The sequence below is a fragment of the Oncorhynchus nerka genome, linkage group LG26 (genome assembly GCF_034236695.1).
Source record: "Oncorhynchus nerka isolate Pitt River linkage group LG26, Oner_Uvic_2.0, whole genome shotgun sequence".
Taxonomy (NCBI): Eukaryota; Metazoa; Chordata; class Actinopteri; order Salmoniformes; family Salmonidae; genus Oncorhynchus; species Oncorhynchus nerka.
The window spans coordinates 46691053-46718552 of record NC_088421.1 but is presented as its reverse complement, the minus strand read 5'-3'; the positions used below and the strand labels follow the sequence as shown (position 1 = coordinate 46718552).

General features: G+C 43.1%; 1 pseudogene; it reads right to left on the bottom strand.

The window, feature by feature from the left end:
- LOC135564900 (rho GTPase-activating protein 44-like) overlaps positions 1–25343 on the bottom strand; it is a 56499-nt pseudogene extending 31156 nt beyond the window's left edge.
- Positions 25344–27500: the final 2157 nt, after the last annotated feature.

Below are 27500 nucleotides of genomic sequence, written 5' to 3'. Positions count from 1 at the left end.
CTACCAGGGAGACCAGCAGGCTACAGTGTATGGCGGCAGGGTAGCCTAGTGGTTAGAGCGTTGGACTAGTAACCGGAGCTGACAAGGTACAAATCTGTCGTTCTGCCCCTGAACAGGCAGTTAACCCACTGTTCCTAGGCCATCATTGAAAATAAGAATTTGTTCTTAACTGACTTGCCTGGTTAAATAAAGGTAAAAAAAAATAAAAAAAAGTAATTGAGAGGCTAATTGGTGTCAGCTAACCATCTGAGGGACCGGTAATCCAGAACCCAGGGACCAGTGCCGAACCACGAGCCAGAGGTTGACAAACACTGTGTTAACAATGTCTATTATTGTGATAATGGTCACTGTCTGTTCTGTCACTATGGTACAGTTTGTTCCCTTCTGTGTGGAGCTCTCCCTATAGACAGAGGAAAGTCATCTCCAGCTCTTCAACATGACTAAAAGGGATCTGTTATCTGTAGTAGAGATAATGAGGTTATGTAGGGATCTGTTATCTCTAGTAGAGATGCTGAGGTTATGTAGGGATCTGTTATCTGTAGTAGAGATGCTGAGGTTATGAAGGGATCTGTTATCTGTAGTAGAGATGCTGTGGTTATGTAGGGATCTGTTATCTGTAGTAGAGATGCTGAGGTTATGAAGGGATCTGTTATCTGTAGTAGAGATGCTGAGGTTATGTAGGGATCTGTTATCTCTAGTAGAGATGCTGAGGTTATGAAGGGATCTGTTATCTGTAGTAGAGATGCTGAGGTTATGTAGGGATCTGTTATCTGTGGTAGAGATGCTGAGGTTATGTAGGGATCTGTTATCTGTGGTAGAGATGCTGAGGTTATGTAGGGATCTGTTATCTGTAGTAGAGATGCTGAGGTTATGTAGGGATCTGTTATCTGTAGTAGAGATGCTGAGGTTATGTAGGGATCTGTTATCTGTAGTAGAGATGCTGAGGTTATGTAGGGATCTGTTATCTGTAGTAGAGATGCTGAGGTTATGTAGGGATCTGTTATCTGTAGTAGAGATGCTGAGGTTATGTAGGGATCTGTTATCTGTAGTAGAGATGCTGAGGTTATGTAGGGATCTGTTATCTGTAGTAGAGATGCTGAGGTTATGTAGGGATCTGTTATCTGTGGTAGAGATGCTGAGGTTATGTAGGGATCTGTTATCTGTAGTAGAGATGCTGAGGTTATGTAGGGATCTGTTATCTGTAGTAGAGATGCTGAGGTTATGTAGGGATCTGTTATCTGTAGTAGAGATGCTGAGGTTATGAAGGGATCTGTTATCTGTAGTAGAGATGCTGAGGTTATGTAGGGATCTGTTATCTGTGGTAGAGATGCTGAGGTTATGAAGGGATCTGTTATCTGTAGTAGAGATGCTGAGGTTATGAAGGGATCTGTTATCTGTAGTAGAGATGCTGAGGTTATGAAGGGATCTGTTATCTGTGGTAGAGATGCTGAGGTTATGTAGGGATCTGTTATCTGTGGTAGAGATGCTGTGGTTATGAAGGGATCTGTTATCTGTAGTAGAGATGCTGTGGTTATGAAGGGAATATCTACTCACTTTGACGCCTGAATCCAGTCCTCGTAAAGTTCACTGGTCATCAGTGGCTCTGGAAGCTCACGGAGGTATGATTTCAGAGCCCCTGCGGAAGAGAAGGATGGAGAGACAGAGGGAGAGAGAGAGAGAGGCAGAGAGAGAGAGAGGCAGAGAGAGAGAGGCAGAGAGAGAGAGAGAGGCAGAGAGAGAGGCAGAGAGAGGCAGAGAGAGAGAGAGAGAGAGAGAGAGAGAGAGAGGCAGAGAGAGAGAGAGAGAGAGGCAGAGAGAGAGAGAGAGAGGCAGAGAGAGGCAGAGAGAGAGAGGCAGAGAGAGAGAGGCAGAGAGAGAGAGAGAGAGAGAGAGATCATCTCATTAGGCCTAATGGAGGTGTGGTTTTCTCTGTTCAGAATACTAATGAGAATACACACAACGCTGCCACCCTCAGATTACTCAAGGGAGTGGACAGCAACATTTACAAGGAAGCCTTTAGGACAGAGAGCGTCTTGGGTAAAACACAAGCAGACGACTTGGGAGATGTTAAGGGATGTGATTCTCTCGCCCCACAGCTGAACTAAACTCCAGGGCCAAATCCGGTGCGTGTGTGTGTGTGTGTGTGTGTGTGTGTGTGTGTGTGTGTGTGTGTGTGGGTGTGTGTGGATATGTGTGTGTGGATATGTGTGTGTATGTCTGTAAATGTGTGTGTGTGTGTGTGTGTGTGTGTGTGTGTGTGTGTGTGTGTGTGTGTGTGTGTGTGTGTGTGTGTCTGTAAATGTCTGTGTGTGTGTGTGTGAAAGTGTATGTGTGTATGTCTGTAAATGTCTGTGTGTGTGTGTGTGTGTGTGTATGTGTGTATGTGTGTGTGCTAATGTGCTGAGAATCAGAGCAGTTTCTAGTAGATGTCCTGGATGGGTGGGAGCACGGTGATGTACTGGGCCTTGTGGTTGTGGACTGAGCCGTTCCCGTACCAGGCCGTGATGCAGCCGGTCAGAACACTCTCCACGGTGCAGCAGTAGTATTTGGAGAGGACCCGGGGTGACACGCCAAATTTCTTCAGCCGCCTTTGGAAGTTAAAACGCAGTCGCAGACTCTTGACCACCGGGGTGGTGTTGTTGGTCCATGTCCAGTCCTCTGATGGGGACACAGAGGAACTTAAACTGCTGACCCTCTCCACTACAGTCCTGCATGTTCCCTCCCCTACTTCCTGGTGGTGTTGGTCCATGTCCAGTCCTCTGATGGGGACACAGAGGAACTCAAACTGCTGACCCTCTCCACTACAGTCCTACATTTTCCCTCCCCTACTTCCTGGTGGTGTTGGTCCATGTCCAGTCCTCTGATGGGGACACAGAGGAACTCAAACTGCTGACCTTCTCCACTACAGTCCTGCATGTTCCCTCCCCTACTTCCTGGTGGTGTTGGTCCATGTCCAGTCCTCTGATGGGGACGCAGAGGAACTCAAACTGCTGACCCTCTCCACTACAGTCCTGTCGATGTGGATCGGAGCTGGTTCCCTCCTCTACTTCCTGAAGTTAAACAATCAACTCATTTGTTTTGCTGATGTGGAGGGTGTTGTCCTGGCACCATAATGTCAGTTCACATAGCTCCTCCCTATTGGCTGACTCATCGTTGTTGGTTATCAGGCCTACAACCGCTGTGCCGTCAGCAAACTAGATGATGGAGTTGGTGTCTTGCAAAGCCACGCGGTCGTGAGTGAACAGGAAGTACAGCAGAGGACTGAGGACGCTCTGAGCTTGGTGTCGAGCTTGGAGGGAACAATAGTGTTGAATGCTGAACTGTAGTTAAGGAACAGCATTCTCACACAGGTGTTCCTCTTGTCCAGATGTGTTACGGCCGCGTGAATAGTGATGGAAATGGCATCTTCCTCGGTTCTGTTGGAGCGGTATTCAAACTGGACTGGGTCCAGTGTGCCTGGCATGCCGGCCTTGATGTGGGCCATGACCAGCCTCTCACCAGTGTGCCTGGCATGCCGGCCTTGATGTGGGCCATGACCAGCCTCTCACCAGTGTGCCTGGCATGCCGGCCTTGATGTGGGCCATGACCAGCCTCTCACCAGTGTGCCTGGCATGCCGGCCTTGATGTGGGCCATGACCAGCCTCTCACCAGTGTGCCTGGCATGCCGGCCTTGATGTGGGCCATGACCAGCCTCTCACCAGTGTGCCTGGCATGCCGGCCTTGATGTGGGCCATGACCAGCCTCTCACCAGTGTGCCTGGCATGCAGGCCTTGATGTGGGCCATGACCAGCCTCTCACCAGTGTGCCTGGCATGCCGGCCTTGATGTGGGCCATGACCAGCCTCTCACCAGTGTGCCTGGCATGCCGGCCTTGATGTGGGCCATGACCAGCCTCTCACCAGTGTGCCTGGCATGCCGGCCTTGATGTGGGCCATGACCAGCCTCTCACCAGTGTGCCTGGCATGCCGGCCTTGATGTGGGCCATGACCAGCCTCTCACCAGTGTGCCTGGCATGCCGGCATTGATGTGGGCCATGACCAGCCTCTCACCAGTGTGCCTGGCATGCCGGCCTTGATGTGGGCCATTTGGGACACAAACCAGCTCACTACTGGAGGAGGAGGATGTTAGGAAATAGGCAACAAGGAAATAGGCAACAAGGTGTAAAGGAAATAGGCAACAAGCTGTGAAAGACAACAGTCTTCCACAAACACAAGAAGCATTGATTGTGTTGACCGAACATTGATGTATGTATTTCTGGAGGCGAGAATCTCCTGGAAGCAGAGTTATATCTAATGGTTATATATAGACAATGGAGCTAGCTAAAGGCTCGTTGTTATGGAGACCAGAGCCTGAGCCAGAGAGAGAGAGAGAGAGAGAGAGGTAAGAGGCGTGCAGGGGTGTGAATTAATCTGCGATGGTGTGTGCGTGTGCGTGTCAGACCTGGGTTCAAATACCTGTGTATTTAAGTATCTATACTGAACAAAAATATAAACGTAACCTGCAATCATTTCAAAGATTTTACTGAGTTACAGTTAATATGAGGAAATCGGTCAATTTAAATAAATTCATTAGGCCTTAATCTATGGATGTCACATGACTGGGAATACAGATATGCATCTGTTGGTCACAGATACCTTAAAAAAAATTGGGGGAGTGGATCAGAAAACCAGTCATGATCTGGTGGGACCATTTGCCTCATGCAGCGTGACACATCTTCACATAGAGTTGATCAGGCTGTTGGTTGTGGCCTGTGGAATATTGTCCCACTTCTCTTCAATGGCTGTGCAAAGTTGCTGGATATTGGCAGGAACTAGAACACGCTGTCGTCAGACGTCAAATCCAGAGCATCACAAACATGTTCAGTGGGTGACATGTCTGGTTAGTACTCAGGCCATGGAAGAACTGGGACATGTTCAGTGGGTGACATGTCTGGTTAGTACTCAGGCCATGGAAGAACTGGGACATGTTCAGTGGGTGACATGTCTGGTTAGTACTCAGGCCATGGAAGAACTGGGACATGTTCAGTGGGTGACATGTCTGGTTAGTACTCAGGCCATGGAAGAACTGGGACATGTTCAGTGGGTGACATGTCTGGTTAGTACTCAGGCCATGGAAGAACTGGGACATGTTCAGTGGGTGACATGTCTGGTTAGTACTCAGGCCATGGAAGAACTGGGACATGTTCAGTGGGTGACATGTCTGGTTAGTACTCAGGCCATGGAAGAACTGGGACATGTTCAGTGGGTGACATGTCTGGTTAGTACTCAGGCCATGGAAGAACTGGGACATGTTCAGTGGGTGACATGTCTGGTTAGTACTCAGGCCATGGAAGAACTGGGACATTTTCAGAATTGTGTACAGATCCTTGCAACATGGGGCTGTGCATTATCATGCTGAAACATGAGGTGATGGTGGTTGGATGAATGGCACGACAATGGGCCTCAGGATCTTGGTATCCCTGTACATTCAAATTGCTATGGGTAAAATGCAATAGTGTTCGTTGTCCGTAGCTTATGTCTGCCCATACCATAACCCCACCGCCACCATGGGGACCTCTGTTCACAACGTTGACATCAACACACTGCTCGCCCACACAACGCCGTACAAATGGTCTGCGGTTGTGAAGCCGGTTGGACATATTTCCAAATTCTCTAAAACGCTATTGGAGGGCGGCTTATGATAGAGAAACTAACATTCAATTCTCTGGTGGACATTCCTGCAGTCAGCATGCCAATTGCACACTCACTCGAAATTTAAGACATCTGTGGCATTGTGTTGTGTTACAAAACTGCACATTTTAGAGTGGCCTTTTATTTTTCCCAGCACAAGGTGCACCTGTGTAACGATCATGCTGTTTAATAATCTTCATTATATGCCACACCTGTCAGGTGGATGGATTATCTTGACAAAGGAGAAATGTTCACTAACAGGGATGTAAACAAATTTGAGAAAAATATGTTTTTTTGTGCGTGTAGAACATTTCTGGGATCTTTTCTTTCAGCTCATGAAACATGGGACCAACACTTTACATGATGCATTTATTTATCTGTACACTGTAGTATTTAAAATAGTTTTTTGAATTTTGAGTATTTTAATGGTTATTTGTAAAAACGAAATAGTCTATCAAATTATATTTGAGGGTATTTTTAAATACTTATTTCAAATACTATGCATGGGAGTGTATTTAAGTGTTTTCATATACTGTGTGTGGGTGTGTGTGTGGGTGTATGTGTGGGTGGGTGTGTGTGTGTGTGTATGTGTGTGGGTGTATGTGTGGGTGGGTGTGTGTGTGGGTGTGTGAGTGTGTAAGGTAACCTGCGATGGCGTGGGGGTCAGCTGAATACTCCTGTACGTCCATAACACCACAGTCCAGGGAGGCCTTCAGCTTCTTCAGCTTGGAGGCCGAGGGAGCAACTCTGAACAGACCCTACACACACAGGGAGTCAGGAAGACAGGGAGTCACTCTGAACAGACCCTACACACACAGGGAGTCAGGAAGACAGGGAGTCACTCTGAACAGACCCTACACACACAGGGAGTCAGGAAGACAGGGAGTCACTCTGAACAGACCCTACACACAGGGAGTCAGGAAGACAGGGAGTCACTCTGAACAGACCCTACACACACAGGGAGTCAGGAAGACAGGGAGTCACTCTGAACAGACCCTACACACACAGGAAGACAGGGAGTCACTCTGAACAGACCCTACACACACAGGAAGACAGGGAGTCACTCTGAACAGACCCCACACACAGGAAGACAGGGAGTCACTCTGAACAGACCCTACACACACAGGAAGACAGGGAGTGACTCTGAACAGACCCTACACACACAGGAAGACAGGGAGTCACTCTGAACAGACCCTACACACACAGGAAGACAGGGAGTCACTCTGAACAGACCCTACACACACAGGAAGACAGGGAGTCACTCTGAACAGACCCTACACACACAGGAAGACAGGGAGTGACTCTGAACAGACCCTACACACACAGGAAGACAGGGAGTCACTCTGAACAGACCCTACACACACAGGAAGACAGGGAGTCACTCTGAACAGACCCTACACACACAGGAAGACAGGGAGTCACTCTGAACAGACCCTACACACACAGGGAGTCAGGAAGACAGGGAGTCACTCTGAACAGACCCTACACACACAGGAAGACAGGGAGTCACTCTGAACAGACCCTACACACACAGGAAGACAGGGAGTCACTCTGAACAGACCCTACACACACAGGAAGACAGGGAGTCACTCTGAACAGACCCTACACACACAGGAAGACAGGGAGTCACTCTGAACAGACCCTACACACACAGGAAGAGAGGGAGTCACTCTGAACAGACCCTACACACACAGGAAGACAGGGAGTGACTCTGAACAGACCCTACACACACAGGAAGACAGGGAGTCACTCTGAACAGACCCTACACACACAGGAAGACAGGGAGTCACTCTGAACAGACCCTACACACACAGGGAGTCAGGAAGACAGGGAGTCACTCTGAACAGACACTACACACACAGGGAGTCAGGAAGACAGGTGGCTAAATCCTATATTAACGCTACTCTGTAATCAGAATGTTTAGTAGTGTTAATTAGGCTTCATCTGGGTCTGGGAAACTTTGTATTAAGTAGGCTTCATCTGAGTCTGGGAAACTTAGTAGTGTTAAGTAGGCTTCATCTGGGTCTGGGAAACTTAGTAGTGTTAAGTAGGCTTCATCTGAGTCTGGGAAACTTAGTAGTGTTAAGTAGGCTTCACCTGGGTCTGGGAAACTTAGTAGTGTTAAGTAGGCTTCATCTGAGTCTGGGAAACTTAGTAGTGTTAAGTAGGCTTCATCTGGGTCTGGGAAACTTAGTAGTGTTAAGTAGGCTTCACCTGGGTCTGGGAAACTTAGTAGTGTTAAGTAGGCTTCATCTGGGTCTGGGAAACTTAGTGTTAATTAGGCTTCATCTGGGTCTGGGAAACTTATTGTTAATTAGGCTTCATCTGGGTCTGGGAAACTTAGTAGTGTTAAGTAGGCTTCATCTGGGTCTGGGAAACTTAGTGTTAATTAGGCTTCATCTGGGTCTGGGAAACTTAGTAGTGTTAAGTAGGCTTCACCTGGGTCTGGGAAACTTAGTAGTGTTAATTAGGCTTCATCTGGGGCGGCAGGGTAGCCTAGTGGTTAGAGTGTTGGACTAGTAACCGGAAGGTTGCAAGTTCAAACTCCTGAGCTGACAAGGTACAAATCTGTTGTTCTGCCCCTGAACAGGCAGTTAACCCACTGTTCCTAGGCCGTCATTGAAAATAAGAATTTGTTCTTAATTGATCTTGCCTAGTTAAATAAAGGTAAAATAAAAATAAAATCTGGGTCTGGGAAACTTAGTGTAAAGCAGGCTTCATCTTTTCCTATACCTCCTCCTGCATGCCACACTCCAGCAGCATTGTGACACAGGCCTCGATGGGGAAGGCGATCTCTCTGCTGCTGATGGTCAGGTGTTCCTCCAGGGCCTTGCCATACGAAGGCTTCTCCACCCACGCCTCTGTGGCAGGACAACACATTATACAACAGTTAGACACACGAGGCATGTGTACATGTGCAGGCATGGACGAGCTCTCTCTCTCTCACACACACACACACACACACACATTACTCACCCTGGTGAGCCTTAATGGTGGGCAGGACACTCTGGAGGATCTCTAGAGACTTCCTGTGATATTCTGCCTGGATCTCTATGAGCTACAGGGAGACACACAGAGACACAGGGACAGAGAAGGGGACAGAGAGGGGGACAGAGACACAGGGACAGAGACACAGGGACAGAGAGGGGGACAGAGACACAGGGACAGAGACACAGGGACAGAGGGGGACAGAGACACAGGGACAGAGAGGGGGACAGAGACACAGGGACAGAGAGGGGGACAGAGACACAGGGACAGAGACACAGGGACAGAGACACAGGGACAGAGAGGGGACAGAGACACAGGGACAGAGACACAGGGACAGAGAGGGGACAGAGACACAGGGACAGAGACACAGGGACAGAGAGGGGGACAGAGACACAGGGACAGAGACACAGGGACAGAGAGGGGGACAGAGACACAGGGACAGAGAGGGGGACAGAGACACAGGGACAGAGAGGGGGACAGAGACACAGGGACAGAGAGGGGGACAGTGAGACACGTAAGGAAACAGAGGGAGACAGAGAGACACAGAAGGACAGAGAGGGGGACAGAGAGGGGGACAGAGACACAGGGACAGAGAGGGAGACAGAGGGACAGAGGGTGACAGAAGGACAGAGAGACACAGAGGGACAGAGGGGTAAAAGGTGAGGTTTAAACAGCCGCTCAGCTATTTGACTGTAAAAGGAGTCAATGTCATCTGAAGGACAAATGCAATGATACAGAAAACGTACTAACCGTCTGAAAGTAGTTTGCATAGTCTATTTCTTTGGCCACAAAATTATACATATCAGCTGATAGTTGATCCTGGAAAAGAGAATAAAAAATGACATTTAACCTTATTGCAGCCTGTAACCTTAATACAGTCTGTAACCTTGTAGTGGTTAATACAGCCTGTAACCTTAATACAGCCTGTAACCTTGTAGTGGTTAATACAGCCTGTAACCTTAATACAGCCTGTAACCTTGTAGTGGTTAATACAGTCTGTAACCTTGTAGTGGTTAATACAGTCTGTAACCTTGTAGTGGTTAATACAGTCTGTAACCTTAATACAGTCTGTAACCTTGTAGTGGTTAATACAGTCTGTAACCTTAATACAGTCTGTAACCTTGTAGTGGTTAATACAGTCTGTAACCTTAATACAGTCTGTAAGTGGTTAATACAGTCTGTAACCTTGTAGTGGTTAATACAGTCTGTAACCTTGTAGTGGTTAATACAGTCTGTAACCTTGTAGTGGTTAATACAGTCTGTAACCTTAATACTGTAAGTCTGTAACCTTAATACAGTCTGTAACCTTAATACAGTCTGTAACCTTAATACAGTCTGTAACCTTGTAGTGGTTAATACAGTCTGTAACCTTAATACAGTCTGTAACCTTAATACAGTCTGTAACCTTAATACAGTCTGTAACCTTGTAGTGGTTAATACAGTCTGTAACCTTAATACAGTCTGTAGTGGTTAATACAGTCTGTAACCTTGTACAGTCTGTAACCTTAATACAGTCTGTAACCTTAAACCTTAATACAGCCTGTAACCTTGTAGTGGTTAATACAGTCTGTAACCTTAATACAGTCTGTAACCTTGTAGTAATACAGTTAATACAGTCTGTAACCTTAATACAGCCCTGTAACCTTGTAGTGGTTAATACAGTCTGTAACCTTAATACAGTCTGTAACCTTGTAGTGGTTAATACAGTCTGTAACCTTAATACAGTCTGTAACCTTGTTGTTAATACAGTGGTTAATACAGTCTGTAACCTTAATACAGTCTGTAACCTTTAATACAGTCTGTAACCTTAATACAGTCTGTAACCTTGTAGTGGTTAATACAGTCTGTAACCTTGTAGTGGTTAATACAGTCTGGTTAATACAGTCTGTAACCTTAATACAGTGGTTAATACAGTCTGTAACCTTGTAGTGGTTAATACAGTCTGTCTGAACCTTAATACAGTCTGTAACCTTTGTAGTGGTTAATACAGTCTGTAACCTTGTAGTGGTTTGTACCTTGTAGTGGTTAATACAGTCTGTAACCTTAATACAGTCTGTAACCTTGTAGTGGTTAATACAGTCTGTAACCTTGTAGTGGTTAATACAGTCTGTAACCTTGTAGTGGTTAATACAGTCTGTAACCTTAATACAGTCTGTAACCTTGTAGTGGTTAATACAGTCTGTAACCTTGTAGTGGTTAATACAGTCTGTCTACAGTCTGTAACCTTGTAGTGGTTTAATACAGTCTGTAACCTTGTAGTGGTTAATACAGTCTGTAACCTTGTAGTGGTTAATACAGTCTGTAACCTTAATACAGTCTGTAACCAGTGGTTAATACAGTCTGTAACCTTGTAGTGGTTAATACAGTCTGTAACCTTGTAGTGGTTAATACAGTCTGTAACCTTAATACAGTCTGTAACCTTGTAGTGGTTAATACAGTCTGTAACTTGTAGTAGGTTAATACAGTCTGTAACCTTGTAGTGGTTAATACAGTCTGTAACCTTGTAGTGGTTAATACAGTCTGTAACCTTGTAGTGGTTAATACAGTCTGTAACCTTGTAGTGGTTAATACAGTCTGTAACTTGTAGTGGTTAATACAGTCTGTAACCTTGTAGTGGTTAATACAGTCTGTAACCTTGTAACCTTAATACAGTCTGTAACCTTGTAGTGGTTAATACAGTCTGTAACCTTGTAGTGGTTAATACAGTCTGTAACCTTAATACAGTCTGTAACCTTGTAGTGGTTAATACAGTCTGTAACCTTAATACAGACTGTAACCTTGTAGTGGTTAATACAGTCTGTAACCAGTCTGTAGTGGTTAATACAGTCTGTAACCTTGTAGTGGTTAATACAGTCTGTAACTTGTAGTGGTTAATACAGTCTGTAACCTTTGTAGTGGTTAATACAGTCTGTAACCTTAATACAGTCTGTAACCTTGTAGTGGTTAATACAGTCTGTAACCTTGTAGTGGTTAATACAGTCTGTAACCTTGTAGTGGTTAATACAGTCTGTAACCTTGTAGTGGTTAATACAGTCTGTAACCTTGTAGTGGTTAATACAGTCTGTAACCTTGTAGTGGTTAATACAGTCTGTAACTTAATACAGTCTGTAGTGGTTAATACAGTCTGTAACCTTGTAGTGGTTAATACAGTCTGTAACCTTAATACAGTCTGTAACCTTGTAGTGGTTAATACAGTCTGTAACCTTGCCACAGTGGTTAATACAGTCTGTAACCTTGTAGTGGTTAATACAGTCTGTAACCTTAATACAGTCTGTAACCTTGTAGTGGTTAATACAGTCTGTAACCTTAATACAGTCTGTAACCTTGTAGTGGTTAATACAGTCTGTAACCTTGTAGTGGTTAATACAGTCTGTAACCTTGTAGTGGTTAATACAGTCTGTAACCTTAATACAGTCTGTAACCTTGTAGTGGTTAATACTCTGTAACCTTAGTGGTTAATACAGTCTGTAACCTTGTAGTGGTTAATACAGTCTGTAACCTTGTAGTGGTTAATACAGTCTGTAACCTTGTAGTGGTTAATACAGGTTAATACAGTCTGTAACCTTGTAGTGGTTAATACAGTCTGTAACCTTGTAGTGGTTAATACAGTCTGTAACCTTAATACAGTCTGTAACCTTGTAGTGGTTAATACAGTCTGTAACCTTGTAGTGGTTAATACAGTCTGTAACCTTAATACAGTCTGTAACCTTGTAGTGGTTAATACAGTCTGTAACCTTGTAGTGGTTAATACAGTCTGTAACCTTGTAGTGGTTAATACAGTCTGTAACCTTGTAGTGGTTAATACAGTCTGTAGTGGTTAATACAGTCTGTAACCTTAATACAGTCTGTAACCTTGTAGTGGTTAATACAGTCTGTAACCTTGTAGTGGTTAATACAGTCTGTAACCTTGTAGTGGTTAATACAGTCTGTAACCTTAATACAGTCTGTAACCTTGTAGTGGTTAATACAGTCTGTAACCTTGTAGTGGTTAATACAGTCTGTAACCTTGTAGTGGTTAATACAGTCTGTAACCTTGTAGTGGTTAATACAGTCTGTAACCTTGTAGTGGTTAATACAGTCTGTAACCAGTCTGTAAGTGGTTAATACAGTCTGTAACCTTGTAGTGGTTAATACAGTCTGTAACCTTAATACAGTCTGTAACCTTGTAGTGGTTGGTTAATACAGTCTGTAACCTTGTAGTGGTTAATACAGTCTGTAACCTTGTAGTGGTTAATACAGTCTGTAACCTTGTTAATACAGTCTTAATACAGTCTGTAACCTTGTAGTGGTTAATACAGTCTGTAACCTTGTAGTGGTTAATACAGTCTGTAACCTCTGTAACCTTGTAGGTTAATACAGTCTGTAACCTTAATACAGTCTGTAACCTTGTAGTGGTTAATACAGTCTGTAACCAGTCTGTAAGTGGTTAATACAGTCTGTAACCTTGTAGTGGTTAATACAGTCTGTAACCTTGTAGTGGTTAATACAGTCTGTAACCTTGTAGTGGTTAATACAGTCTGTAACCTTAATACAGTCTGTAACCTTGTAGTGGTTAATACAGTCTGTAACCTTGTAGTGGTTAATACAGTCTGTACAGTCTGTAACCTTGTAGTGGTTAATACAGTCTGTAACCTTGTAGTGGTTAATACAGTCTGTAACCTTAATACAGTCTGTAACCTTGTAGTGGTTAATACAGTCTGTAACCTTAATACAGTTAATACAGTCTGTAACCTTGTAGTGGTTAATACAGTCTGTAACCTTGTAGTGGTTAATACAGTCTGTAACCTTGTAGTGGTTAATACAGTCTGTAACCTTAATACAGTCTGTAACCTTGTAGTGGTTAATACAGTCTGTAACCTTGTAGTGGTTAATACAGTCTGTAACCTTGTAGTGGTTAATACAGTCTGTAACCCAGTCTGTAACCTTGTAGTTAATACAGTCTGTAACCTTAATACAGTCTGTAACCTTGTAGTGGTTAATACAGTCTGTAACCTTAATACAGTCTGTAACCTTGTAGTGGTTAATACAGTCTGTAACCTTGTAGTGGTTAATACAGTCTGTAACCTTAATACAGTCTGTAACCTTGTAGTGGTTAATACAGTCTGTAACCTTGTAGTGGTTAATACAGTCTGTAACCTTGTAGTGGTTAATACAGTCTGTACAGTCTGTAACCTTGTAGTGGTTAATACAGTCTGTAACCTTAATACAGTCTGTAACCTTGTAGTGGTTAATACAGTCTGTAACCTTGTAGTGGTTAATACAGTCTGTAACCTTGTAGTGGTTAATACAGTCTGTAACCTTAATACAGTCTGTAACCTTGTAGTGGTTAATACAGTCTGTAACCTTGTAGTGGTTAATACAGTCTGTAACCTTGTAGTGGTTAATACAGTCTGTAACCTTGTAAGTGTTAATACAGTCTGTTAATACAGTCTGTAACCTTGTAGTGGTTAATACAGTCTGTGGTTAATACAGTCTGTAACCTTGTAGTGGTTAATACAGTCTGTAACCTTGTAGTGGTTAATACAGTCTGTAACCTTAATACAGTCTGTAACCTTGTAGTGGTTAATACAGTCTGTAACCTTGTAGTGGTTAATACAGTCTGTAACCTTGTAGTGGTTAATACAGTAACCTTAATACAGTCTGTAACCTTGTAGTGGTTAATACAGTCTGTAACCTTGTAGTGGTTAATACAGTCTGTAACCTTGTAGTGGTTAATACAGTCTGTAACCTTGTAGTGGTTAATACAGTCTGTAACCTTGTAGTGGTTAATACAGTCTGTAACCTTGTAGTGGTTAATACAGTCTGTAACCTTAATACAGTCTGTAACCTTGTAGTGGTTAATACAGTCTGTAACCTTGTAGTGGTTAATACAGTCTGTAACCTTGTAGTGGTTAATACAGTCTGTAACCTTAATACAGTCTGTAACCTTGTAGTGGTTAATACAGTCTGTAACCTTAATACAGTGGTTAAACAGTCTGTAGTGGTTAATACAGTCTGTAACCTTGTAGTGGTTAATACAGTCTGTAACCTTGTAGTGGTTAATACAGTCTGTAACCTTGTAGTGGTTAATACAGTCTGTAACCTTAATACAGTCTGTAACCTTGTAGTGGTTAATACAGTCTGTAACCTTGTAGTGGTTAATACAGTCTGTAACCTTGTAGTGGTTAATACAGTCTGTAACCTTGTAGTGGTTAATACAGTCTGTAACCTTGTAGTGGTTAATACAGTCTGTAACCTTGTAGTGGTTAATACAGTCTGTAACCTTAATACAGTCTGTAACCTTCTGTAACCTTAATACAGTCTGTAACCTTGTAGTGGTTAATACAGTCTGTAACCTTGTAGTACAGTCTGTTAATACAGTCTGTAACCTTGTAGTGGTTTAATACAGTCTGTAACCTTGTAGTGGTTAATACAGTCTGTAACCTTGTAGTGGTTAATACAGTCTGTGTAGTGGTTAATACAGTCTGTAACCTTAATTGTAACTAGTAATACAGTCTGTAGTGGTTAATACAGTCTGTAACCTTAATACAGTCTGTAACCAGTCTGTAAGTGGTTAATACAGTCTGTAACCTTAATACAGTCTGTAACCTTGTAGTGGTTAATACAGTCTTAATACAGTCTGTAACCTTGTAGTGGTTAATACAGTCTGTAACCTTAATACAGTCTGTAACCTTGTAGTGGTTAATACAGTCTGTAACCTTAATACAGTCTGTAACCTTGTAGTGGTTAATACAGTCTGTAACCTTAATACAGTCTGTAACCTTGTAGTGGTTAATACAGTCTGTAACCTTAATACAGTCTGTAACCTTGTAGTGGTTAATACAGTCTTAATGCCTGTAACCTTGTAGTGGTTAATACAGTCTGTAACCTTGTAGTGGTTAATACAGTCTGTAACCTTGTAGTGGTTAATACAGTCTGTAACCTTGTAGTGGTTAATACAGTCTGTAACCTTAATACAGTCTGTAACCTTGTAGTGGTTAATACAGTCTGTAACCTTAATACAGTCTGTAACCTTGTGGTTAATACAGTCTGTAACCTTGTAGTGGTTAATACAGTCTGTAACCTTGTACAGTCTGGTGGTTAATACAGTCTGTAACCTTGTAGTGGTTAATACAGTCTGTAACCTTGTAGTGGTTAATACAGTCTGTAACTTGTAGTGGTTAATACAGTCTGTAGTGGTTAATACAGTCTGTAACCTTGTAGTGGTTAATACAGTCTGTAACCTTGTAGTGGTTAATACAGTCTGTAACCTTGTAGTGGTTAATACAGTCTGTAACCTTGTAGTGGTTAATACAGTCTGTAACCTTGTAGTCTGGTTAATACAGTCTGTAACCTTGTAGTGGTTAATACAGTCTGTAACCTTGTAATGGTTAATACAGTCTGTTTCATGTAGTGGTTATTACAGTTGGTAATGAGGATACAGTCTGTAACCTCTAGAACCCTGTGTTAATACAGTCACCTTGCAGATCTCCAACCTATACAGCTGTACTCACCTCTTCCATCTCCCTCTCTGAGGGCCTCCAGTCTGGCCCCGCCCCGCCTGCAGGTTGCTAGGGTGACTGGAGGACTTACAGTCTGTAACTGGTGAAACCTACAGGTTAAGGAGGAGACAGAAGAAGAGTTTAGGAGGAGGGATGGAACACCAACACACAGACAGCATCACAAAAGGCATCCAATTCCACGCTATATAGTGCACTACTTCTGACCAGTAGTGCACACTATATAGGGATTAGGGCGCGATTTGAGACACATGCACTGAGGGAAGGAACATGCCGGTCTAAGCATTATTCTAAACGTGAGCATGTCTTTAAGAGGTGAAGACCAGTGAAGAGAGCATCAGGTCCCAGCCTGTACGTTAACAGTCCATCCCTCACCGTGTGCGAGCAGAGTCCATGTCCAGGACCAGCTTGGCTAAATGTTTCCTCTGTTTCTGGATGTTGGGAATGTCCACCTGGGAAGAGACAGGGAACACATCAACCCTCCTCTATCATGTATCTCCACTACATTCAGTTATCTACTAGTTATCTGGGAGTGGACATTGGGGAGGAATATTCCACCATACTGAAGTTAATAGACAATAATGAACATGCTGACATTGTGTCTTAACGATTACGTTCAGTCAGAGATAGTAATGGTGAATGTTGTGGGCAGCCTCTGGACAGACAATTAGAACAATTAGAACTTCAAATAATGTATGGCTAGGGACAGTAGGACTCACCTCATCATAGTGACAGTAGGACTCACCTCATCATAGTGACAGTAGGACTCACCTCATCATAGTGACAGTAGGACTCACGTCATCATAGGGACAGTAGGACTCACCTCATCATAGGGGCAGTAGGACTCACCTCATCATAGTGACAGTAGGACTCACGTCATCATAGGGACAGTAGGACTCACCTCATCATAGTGACAGTAGGACTCACCTCATCATAGAGGCAGTAGGACTCACCTCATCATAGGGACAGTAGGACTCACCTCATCATAGTGACAGTAGGACTCACCTCATCATAGTGACAGTAGGACTCACGTCATCATAGGGACAGTAGGACTCACGTCATCATAGGGACAGTAGGACTCACCTCATCATAGTGACAGTAGGACTCACGTCATCATAGGTACAGTAGGACTCACCTCATCATAGTGACAGTAGGACTCACCTCATCATAGGGACAGTAGGACTCACCTCATCATAGGGACAGTAGGACTCACCTCATCATAGTGACAGTAGGACTCACCTCATCATAGTGACAGTAGGACTCACCTCATCATAGGGACAGTAGGACTCACCTTGTAGTGGTTAATCAGTTTCATAGTGACAGTAGGACTCACCTCATCATAGTGACAGTAGGACTCACCTCATCATAGTGACAGTAGGACTCACCTCATCATAGTGACAGTAGGACTCACCTCATCATAGTCCAGTAGTGGACTCAGCCTGTCATCATACAGGGACAGTAGGACTCACCTCATCATAGGGGCAGTAGGACTCACCTCATCATAGTGACAGTAGGACTTCACGTCATCATAGTGGACAGTAGGACTCACCTCATCATAGTGACAGTAGGACTCACCTCATCATAGCCTGGACAGTAGGACTCAGGAGGAGGGACAGTAGGACTCACCTCATCACAGACAGTAGGTTTCATCATAGGACCCTAGGACTCACGTCATCAGATCTAGGGACAGTAGGGCCTCTTCCATCTCCGTCTCAGAGACAGTGGACTCACCTCATCAGTAGTGACAGAAGGACTCACCTCATCATAGGGACAGTAGGACTCATGCATCATAGGGACAGTAGGACTCACCTCATCATAGTGACAGGGTAGGACTCACCTCATCACTAGTGAACAGTAGGACTCACGTGAGCTCAAGAGGTGAAGACCAGTGAAGGACATCAGGTCCCAGCATAGTGTTAACAGTCCATCCCTCACCGTGTGCGAGCAGTGTCCATGTCCAGGACCAGCTTCTAAATGTTTCCTCTGTTTCTGGATGTTGGGAATGTCCACCTGGGAAGAGACAGGGAACACATCACCTCATCATATGTATCTAGGACTCACCTCATCATAGTGACAGTAGGATCTCACTAGTTCATCATAATGACAGTATTGGACACCTCATCATAGTGACAGTAGGAACTCATTCTCATCATTAGTGACTAGAAGTTATCATAGGGACAATAGGACTCAACATAGTGACAGTAGGACTGTCATCATAGTGACAGTAGGACTCACCTCATCAGTGACAGTAGGATGTTGGACTCACCTCATCATAGGGCAGTAGGACTCACCTCATCATAGAGACAAGTAGGACTCACCTCATCATAGGGACAGTAGGACTCACCTCATCATAGTGACAGTAGGACTCACCTCATCATAGTGACAGTAGGACTCACCTCATCATAGTGACAGTAGGACTCACGTCATCATAGGGACAGTAGGACTCACCTCATCATAGGGGCAGTAGGACTCACCTCATCATAGTGACAGTAGGACTCACCTCATCATAGGGACAGTAGGACTCACCTCATCATAGTGACAGTAGGACTCACCTCATCATAGAGACAGTAGGACTCACCTCATCATAGGGACAGTAGGACTCACCTCATCATAGTGACAGTAGGACTCACCTCATCATAGTGACAGTAGGACTCACGTCATCATAGGGACAGTAGGACTCACCTCATCATAGTGACAGTAGGACTCACCTCATAGTGACAGTAGGACTCACCTCATCATAGGTACAGTAGGACTCACCTCATCATAGTGACAGTAGGACTCACCTCATCATAGGGACAGTAGGACTCACCTCATCATAGGGACAGTAGGACTCACCTCATCATAGTGACAGTAGGACTCACCTCATCATAGTGACAGTAGGACTCACCTCATCATAGGGACAGTAGGACTCACCTCATCATAGTGACAGTAGGACTCACCTCATCATAGTGACAGTAGGACTCACCTCATCATAGTGACAGTAGGACTCACCTCATCATAGTGACAGTAGGACTCACCTCATCATAGTGACAGTAGGACTCACCTCATCATAGTGACAGTAGGACTCGCCTCATCATAGTGACAGTAGGACTCACCTCATCATAGTGACAGTAGGACTCACCTCATCATAGGGACAGTAGGACTCACCTCATCATAGTGACAGTAGGACTCACGTCATCATAGAGCCAGTAGGACTCACCTCATCATAGGGACAGTAGGACTCGCCTCATCATAGAGGCAGTAGGACTCACCTCGTCATAGAGATAGTAGGACTCACCTCATCATAGGGACAGTAGGACTCACCTCATCATAGTGACAGTAGGACTCACCTCATCATAGTGATAGTAGGACTCACCTCATCATAGAGACAGTAGGACTCACCTCATCATAGTGACAGTAGGACTCACCTCATCATAGGGACAGTAGGACTCACCTCATCATAGACACAGTAGGACTCACCTCAGCATAGTGACAGTAGGACTCAACTCATCATAGTGACAGTAGGACTCACCTCATCATAGAGACAGTAGGACTCACCTCATCATAGTGACAGTAGGACTCACCTCATCATAGTGACAGTAGGACTCACCTCATCATAGAGACAGTAGGACTCACCTCATCATAGTGACAGTAGGACTCACCTCATCATAGTGATAGTAGGACTCACCTCATCATAGAGACAGTAGGACTCACCTCATCATAGTGACAGTAGGACTCACCTCATCATAGACACAGTAGGACTCACCTCATCATAGACACAGTAGGACTCACCTCATCATAGACACAGTAGGACTCCCCTCATCATAGAGACAGTCGGACTCACCTCATCATAGAGACAGTAAGACTCACCTCATAGTGACAGTAGGACTCACCTCATCATAGTGACAGTAGGACTCACCTCATAGTGACAGTAGGACTCACCTCATCATAGTGACAGTAAGACTCACCTCATCGTAGTGACAGTAGGACTCACCTCATCATAGTGACAGTAGGACTCACCTCATCATAGAGCCAGTAGGACTCACCTCATCATAGGGATAGTAGGACTCCCCTCATCATAGAGACAGTCGGACTCACCTCATCATAGAGACAGTAAGACTCACCTCATAGTGACAGTAGGACTCACCTCATCATAGTGACAGTAGGACTCACCTCAGCCAGCTCATAGAGAGGCTCCACCACATCTTTCTCTATCTGGAACTCAAACTGAATCAGTTCCTGGGCCAGCTTCTCCTCTGTCTCCCCACACAGGTTCAGCATCTTCCTGTTAGGGGAACAGAGCCAATCAAAGCATCAGATGGGTCCCTGCCACAGCCAATCACAATGTCAGCTAGGTCCCAGTCAATCACAACATCAGCTAGGACCCGGCCACAAGCAATCACAACGTCAGCTAGGACCCGGCTTCAGCTATTCAGAATCCATCAGATAGAGAACAAGGTCAAAGAGGACAGAGTGGAATTATGGCAGAATCAACATAAAAAAGTGAGTGAGTGAGTGAGTGAGTGAGTGAGTGAGTGCGTGCGTGCGTGCGTATACAGGGACTCACCCTAGTAGAGAGTCGTCCCCCAACACAGCAGCTCCTTCTACCATACATTGTGCCAGGATGGTTAGTGGAAGCTTTTTCTGATACAAGACAGCAATAATTAACATACGGTATTCCATATCATATCACCATACCATATCATATCACCATATCATATCACCATACCTTATCACCATACCATATCACCATACCATATCACCATACCATATCACCACAACATATCACCATACCATATCATATCACCAAAGCATATCATATCACCATACCATATCATATCACCATACCATATCACCATACCATATCACCATACCATATCACCATACCATATCACCATACCATATCATATCACCATACCATATCACCATATCATATCACCATACCATATCACCATACCATATCACCATACCATATCATATCACCATACCATAGCATATCATCATACCATATAATATCATCATACCATATCATATCACCATACCATATCACCATATCATATCACCATACCATATCACCATATCATATCACCATACCATATCATATCACCATATCATATCATATCACCATACCATATCATATCATCATACCATATAATATCATCATACCATATCATATCACCATACCATATCACCATACCATATCACCATATCATATCACCATACCATATCACCATATCATATCACCATACCATATCATATCACCATATCATATCATATCACCATACCATATCATATCATCATACCATATCATATCACCACACCATATCATATCACCATACCATATCACCATACCATATCATATCACCAGACCATATCATATCATCATATCACCATACCATACCATATCACCATACCATATCACCATATCATATCACCATACCATATCATATCACCATATCATATCATATCACCATACCATATCATATCATCATACCATATCATATCATCATACCATATCATATCACCATACCATATCACCATACCATATCATATCACCATACCATATCATATCATCATATCACCATACCATATCATATCACCATACCATATCATATACCATATCACCATACCATATCACCATACCATATCATATCACCATACCATAGCATATCATCATACCATATCACCATACCATATCATATCACCATACCATATCACCATACCATATCACCATATCATATCACCATACCATATCACCATATCATATCACCATACCATATCATATCACCATATCATATCATATCACCATACCATATCATATAATCATACCATATCATATCACCACACCATATCATATCACCATACCATATCACCATACCATATCATATCACCATACCATATCATATCATCATACCATATCATATCACCACACCATATCATATCACCATACCATATCACCATACCATATCATATCACCATACCATATCATATCACCATACCATATCACCATACCATATCATCATACCATATCACCATATCATATCACCATACCATATCATATCACCATATCATATCATATCACCATACCATATCATATCATCATACCATATCATATCACCATACCATATCACCATACCATATCACCATATCATATCACCATACCATATCACCATATCATATCACCATACCATATCATATCACCATATCATATCATATCACCATACCATATCATATCATCATACCATATCATATCACCACACCATATCATATCACCATACCATATCACCATACCATATCATATCACCATACCATATCATATCATCATATCACCATACCATATCATATCACCACACCATATCACCATACCATATCACCATACCATATCACCATACCATATCATATCACCATACCATAGCATATCATCATACCATATAATATCATCATACCATATCATATCACCATACCATATCACCATACCATATCACCATATCATATCACCATACCATATCACCATATCATATCACCATACCATATCATATCACCACACCATATCACCATACCATATCATATCATCATACCATATCATATCACCACACCATATCATATCACCATACCATATCACCATACCATATCATATCACCATACCATATCATATCATCATATCACCATACCATACCATATCACCATACCATATCACCATATCATATCACCATACCATATCATATCACCACACCATATCACCATATCCATATCATATCACCATACCATATCATATCACCATACCATATCATATCACCATACCATATCATATCACCATATCATATCACCATACCATATCATATCACCATATCATATACCATATCATATCACCATCTCATATCACCATACCATATCATATCACCATACCATATCATATCATCATATCATATCACCATATCATATCATATCACCATATCACCATATCATATCACCATACCATATCACCATACCATATCATATCACCATACCATACCATATCATACCATACCATATCATCATATCATATCATATCACCATACCATATCACCATCATATCATATCACCATATCATATCACCATATCATATCACCATATCATATCACCATACCATATCATATCACCATATCATATCATATCACCATACCATATCATATAATCATACCATATCATATCACCACACCATATCATATCACCATACCATATCACCATACCATATCATATCACCAGACCATATCATATCATCATATCACCATACCATACCATATCACCATACCATATCACCATATCATATCACCATACCATATCATATCACCACACCATATCACCATACCATATCATATCATCATACCATATCATATCACCACACCATATCATATCACCATACCATATCACCATACCATATCATATCACCATACCATATCATATCATCATATCACCATACCATATCATATCACCACACCATATCACCATACCATATCACCATACCATATCATCATATCATATCACCATATCATATCACCACACCATATCACCATACCATATCATATCACCATACCATATCATATCATCATATCACCATATCATATCATATCATCATATCACCATACCATATCATGTCACCACACCATATCACCATACCATATCACCATACCATATCATCATATCATATCACCATATCATATCATATCACCATACCATATCATATCACCATACCATATCATATCATCATATCATATCACCATACCATATCATATCACCATATCATATCACCATATCATATCACCATCTCATATCACCATACCATATCATATCATCATACCATACCATATCATCATATCATATCACCATACCATATCATATCACCATATTATATCACCATACCATATTACCATACCATATCATATCATTATACCATACCATATCATACCATACCATATCATCATATCATATCATCATACCATACCATATCATATCACCATATCATATCATATCACCATATCATATCACCATACCATATCATACCATATCATATCATCATACCATACCATATCATATCACCATATCATATCACCATACCATATCATATCATCATACCATATCATACCATATCATATCATCATACCATACCATATCATATCACCATATCATATCACCATACCATATCATATCACCATACCATATCAAATCACTATACCATATCATATCACCATACCATATCACCACACCATATCATATCACCATACCATATCATATCATCATACCATATCAAATCACTATACCATATCATATCATCATACCATATCATCATACCATATCATATCACCATACCATACCATATCACCACACCATATCATATCACCATACCATATCATATCACCATACCATATCAAATCACTATACCATATCATATCACCATACCATATCATATCACCATTCCATATCATATCATCATACATATCATATCAATACCATACATATATACCATATCATATCACCATACCATATCACCACACCATATCATATCACCATACCATATCATATCATCATACCATATCACCATACCATATCATATCACCATACCATGCCATATCATCATACCATATAATATCATCATACCATATAATATCACCATACCATATCAAATCACTATACCATGCCATATCACCGCACAAGGTAGCAGAACATGTTCCTCTGTCACTGTGAATGGGGATATTATGGACTTTTATTTATTCCTGGTTTATGTGAATAGGACAGGACTCACTGACACATTGAAAAAACAAGAATCTGATAGGCCCTTACCGAGGGAGACTTGACAGATTTCTTCTCTCTCTCTTCAGCCCCTTGCTGGCCCTGCAGGCAGGCGGTCAGCTTCTTGTGAGTGCTGTGGGTCACCTGTTTGACCAGGTCCAACCGCTTCTCCACCTAGACCAGCACAGCAACACGTATCAGACACCATACTAACAAGAAGGTCAGAAATCACACACACACACAGGCACACACACACACACACACACACACACACACACACAGGCACGCACACACACAGGCACGCACACACACACACACACAAAAACAGGCAGGCAGGCATGCACACACACACACACACACACACACACACACTTATACTTATTTACCTGCAGAAGATCGTCGCTTAACACTTCAGTTTTTTCTGCCCTAGAAGGAGAAAACATACCAGGGTTAGGGTGGAGAGGATAGGAGAAAACATACCAGGGTTAGGGTGGAGAGGATAGGAGAAAACATACCAGGGTTAGGGTGGAGAGGATAGGAGAAAACATACCAGGGTTAGGGTGGTGAGAGAGAAGGAGAAAAATACCAGGGTTAGGGTGGAGAGGAAGGAGAAAACATACCAGACAGGTTAGGGGGGAGAGGATTAGGGTGAGAAACATAACAGGGAGAGGATAGGAGAAAACATACCAGGGTTAGGGTGGAGGATAGGATAGGGAAAACATACCAGGGTTAGGGTGGAGAGGATAGGAGAAAACATACCAGGGTTAGGGTGGAGAGGATAGGAGAAAACATACCAGGGTTAGGGTGGAGAGGATAGGAGAAAACATACCAGGGTTAGGGTGGAGAGGATAGAAGGAGAAAACATACCAGGGTTAGGGTGGAGAGGATAGAAGGAGAAAACATACCAGGGTTAGGGTGGAGAGGATAGGAGAAAACATACCAGTCAGGATTGGGTTAGGGTGGAGAGGATAGAAGGAGAAAACATACCAGTCAGGATTGGGTTAGGGTGGAGAGAGATAGGAGAAAACATACCAGACAGGATTGGGTTAGGGTGGAGAGAGAAGGAGAAAACATACCAGACAGGATTGGGTTAGGGTGGAGAGGATAGGAGAAAACATACCAGACAGGATTGGGTTAGGGTGAGAGATAGAAGGAGAAAACATACCAGACAGGATTGGGTTAGGGTGAGAGGATAGGAGAAAACATACCAGACAGGATTGGGTTAGGGTGGAGAGGATAGGAGAAAACATACCAGTCAGGATTGGGTTAGGGTGAGAGGATAGAAGGAGAAAACATACCAGACAGGATTGGGTTAGGGTGGAGAGGTAGAAGGAGAAAACATACCAGACAGGATTGAGAGAGTTAGGGGTGGGAGAGAGAAGAAGGAGATACCACTCAGGAGTTAGGGTGGAGAGAGAGAAAACATACCAGACAGGATTGGGTTAGGGTGAGAGGATAGAAGGAGAAAACATACCAGTCAGGATTGGGTTAGGGGTGGAGATAGAAGGAGAAAACATACCAGACAGGATTGGGTTAGGGTGGAGAGGATAGGAGAAAACATACTAGACAGGAGGATTGGGTTAGGGTGGAGAGGATTAGGGAGAAACATACCAGTCAGGATTGGGTTAGGGTGGAGAGGATAGAAGGAGAAAACATACCAGTCTGGGTTAGGGATGGAGAGTTAGGGGTGGAGAAAGATAGGAGGAGAAAACATACCAGACAGGATTGGGTTAGGGTGGAGAGGAGAAGGAGAAAACATACCAGTCAGGATTGGGTTAGGGTGGAGAGAGAAGGAGAAAACATACCAGACAGGATTGGGTTAGGGTGGAGAGGATAGAAGGAGAAAAAAACATACCAGTCAGGATTGGGTTAGGGTGAGAGATAGAAGGAGAAAACATACCAGTCAGGATTGGGTTAGGGGTGGAGAGAGAAGAGAAAAAACCAGTCAGGATTGGGTTAGGGGTGGAGATAGAAGGAGACCAGTCAGGATTGGGTTAGGGTGGAGATAGAAGGAGAAAACATACCAGTCAGGATTGGGTTGGAGGGTGGAGAGACAGGATTGGGTTAGGTGGAGAAACAGCATACCAGTCAGGATTGGGTTAGGGTGGAGAGGATAGAAGGAGAAAACATACCAGTCAGGATTGGGTTAGGGTGGAGAGGATAGAAGGGGAAAAACATACCAGTCAGGATTGGGTTAGGTGTGAGAGAGAAGGAGAAAACATACCAGACAGGATTGGGTTAGGGGTGGAGAGGATAGAAGGAGAAAACATTCAGATTGGGTTAGGGTGAGAGATAGAAGGAGAAAACATACCAGACAGGATTGGGTTAGGGTGGAGAGGATAGAAGGAGAAAACATACCAGTCAGATTGGGTTAGGGTGGAGAGGAAGGAGAAAACATACCAGTCAGGATTGGGTTAGGGTGGAGAGGATAGGAGAAAACATACCAGACAGGATTGGGTTGGGTGGAGATAGAAGGAGAAAACATACCAGTCAGGATTGGGTTAGGGTGGAGAGAGAAGGAGAAAACATACCAGTCAGGATTGGGTTAGTGGAAGAGGATAGAAGGAGAAAACATACCAGTCAGGATTGGGTTAGGGTGG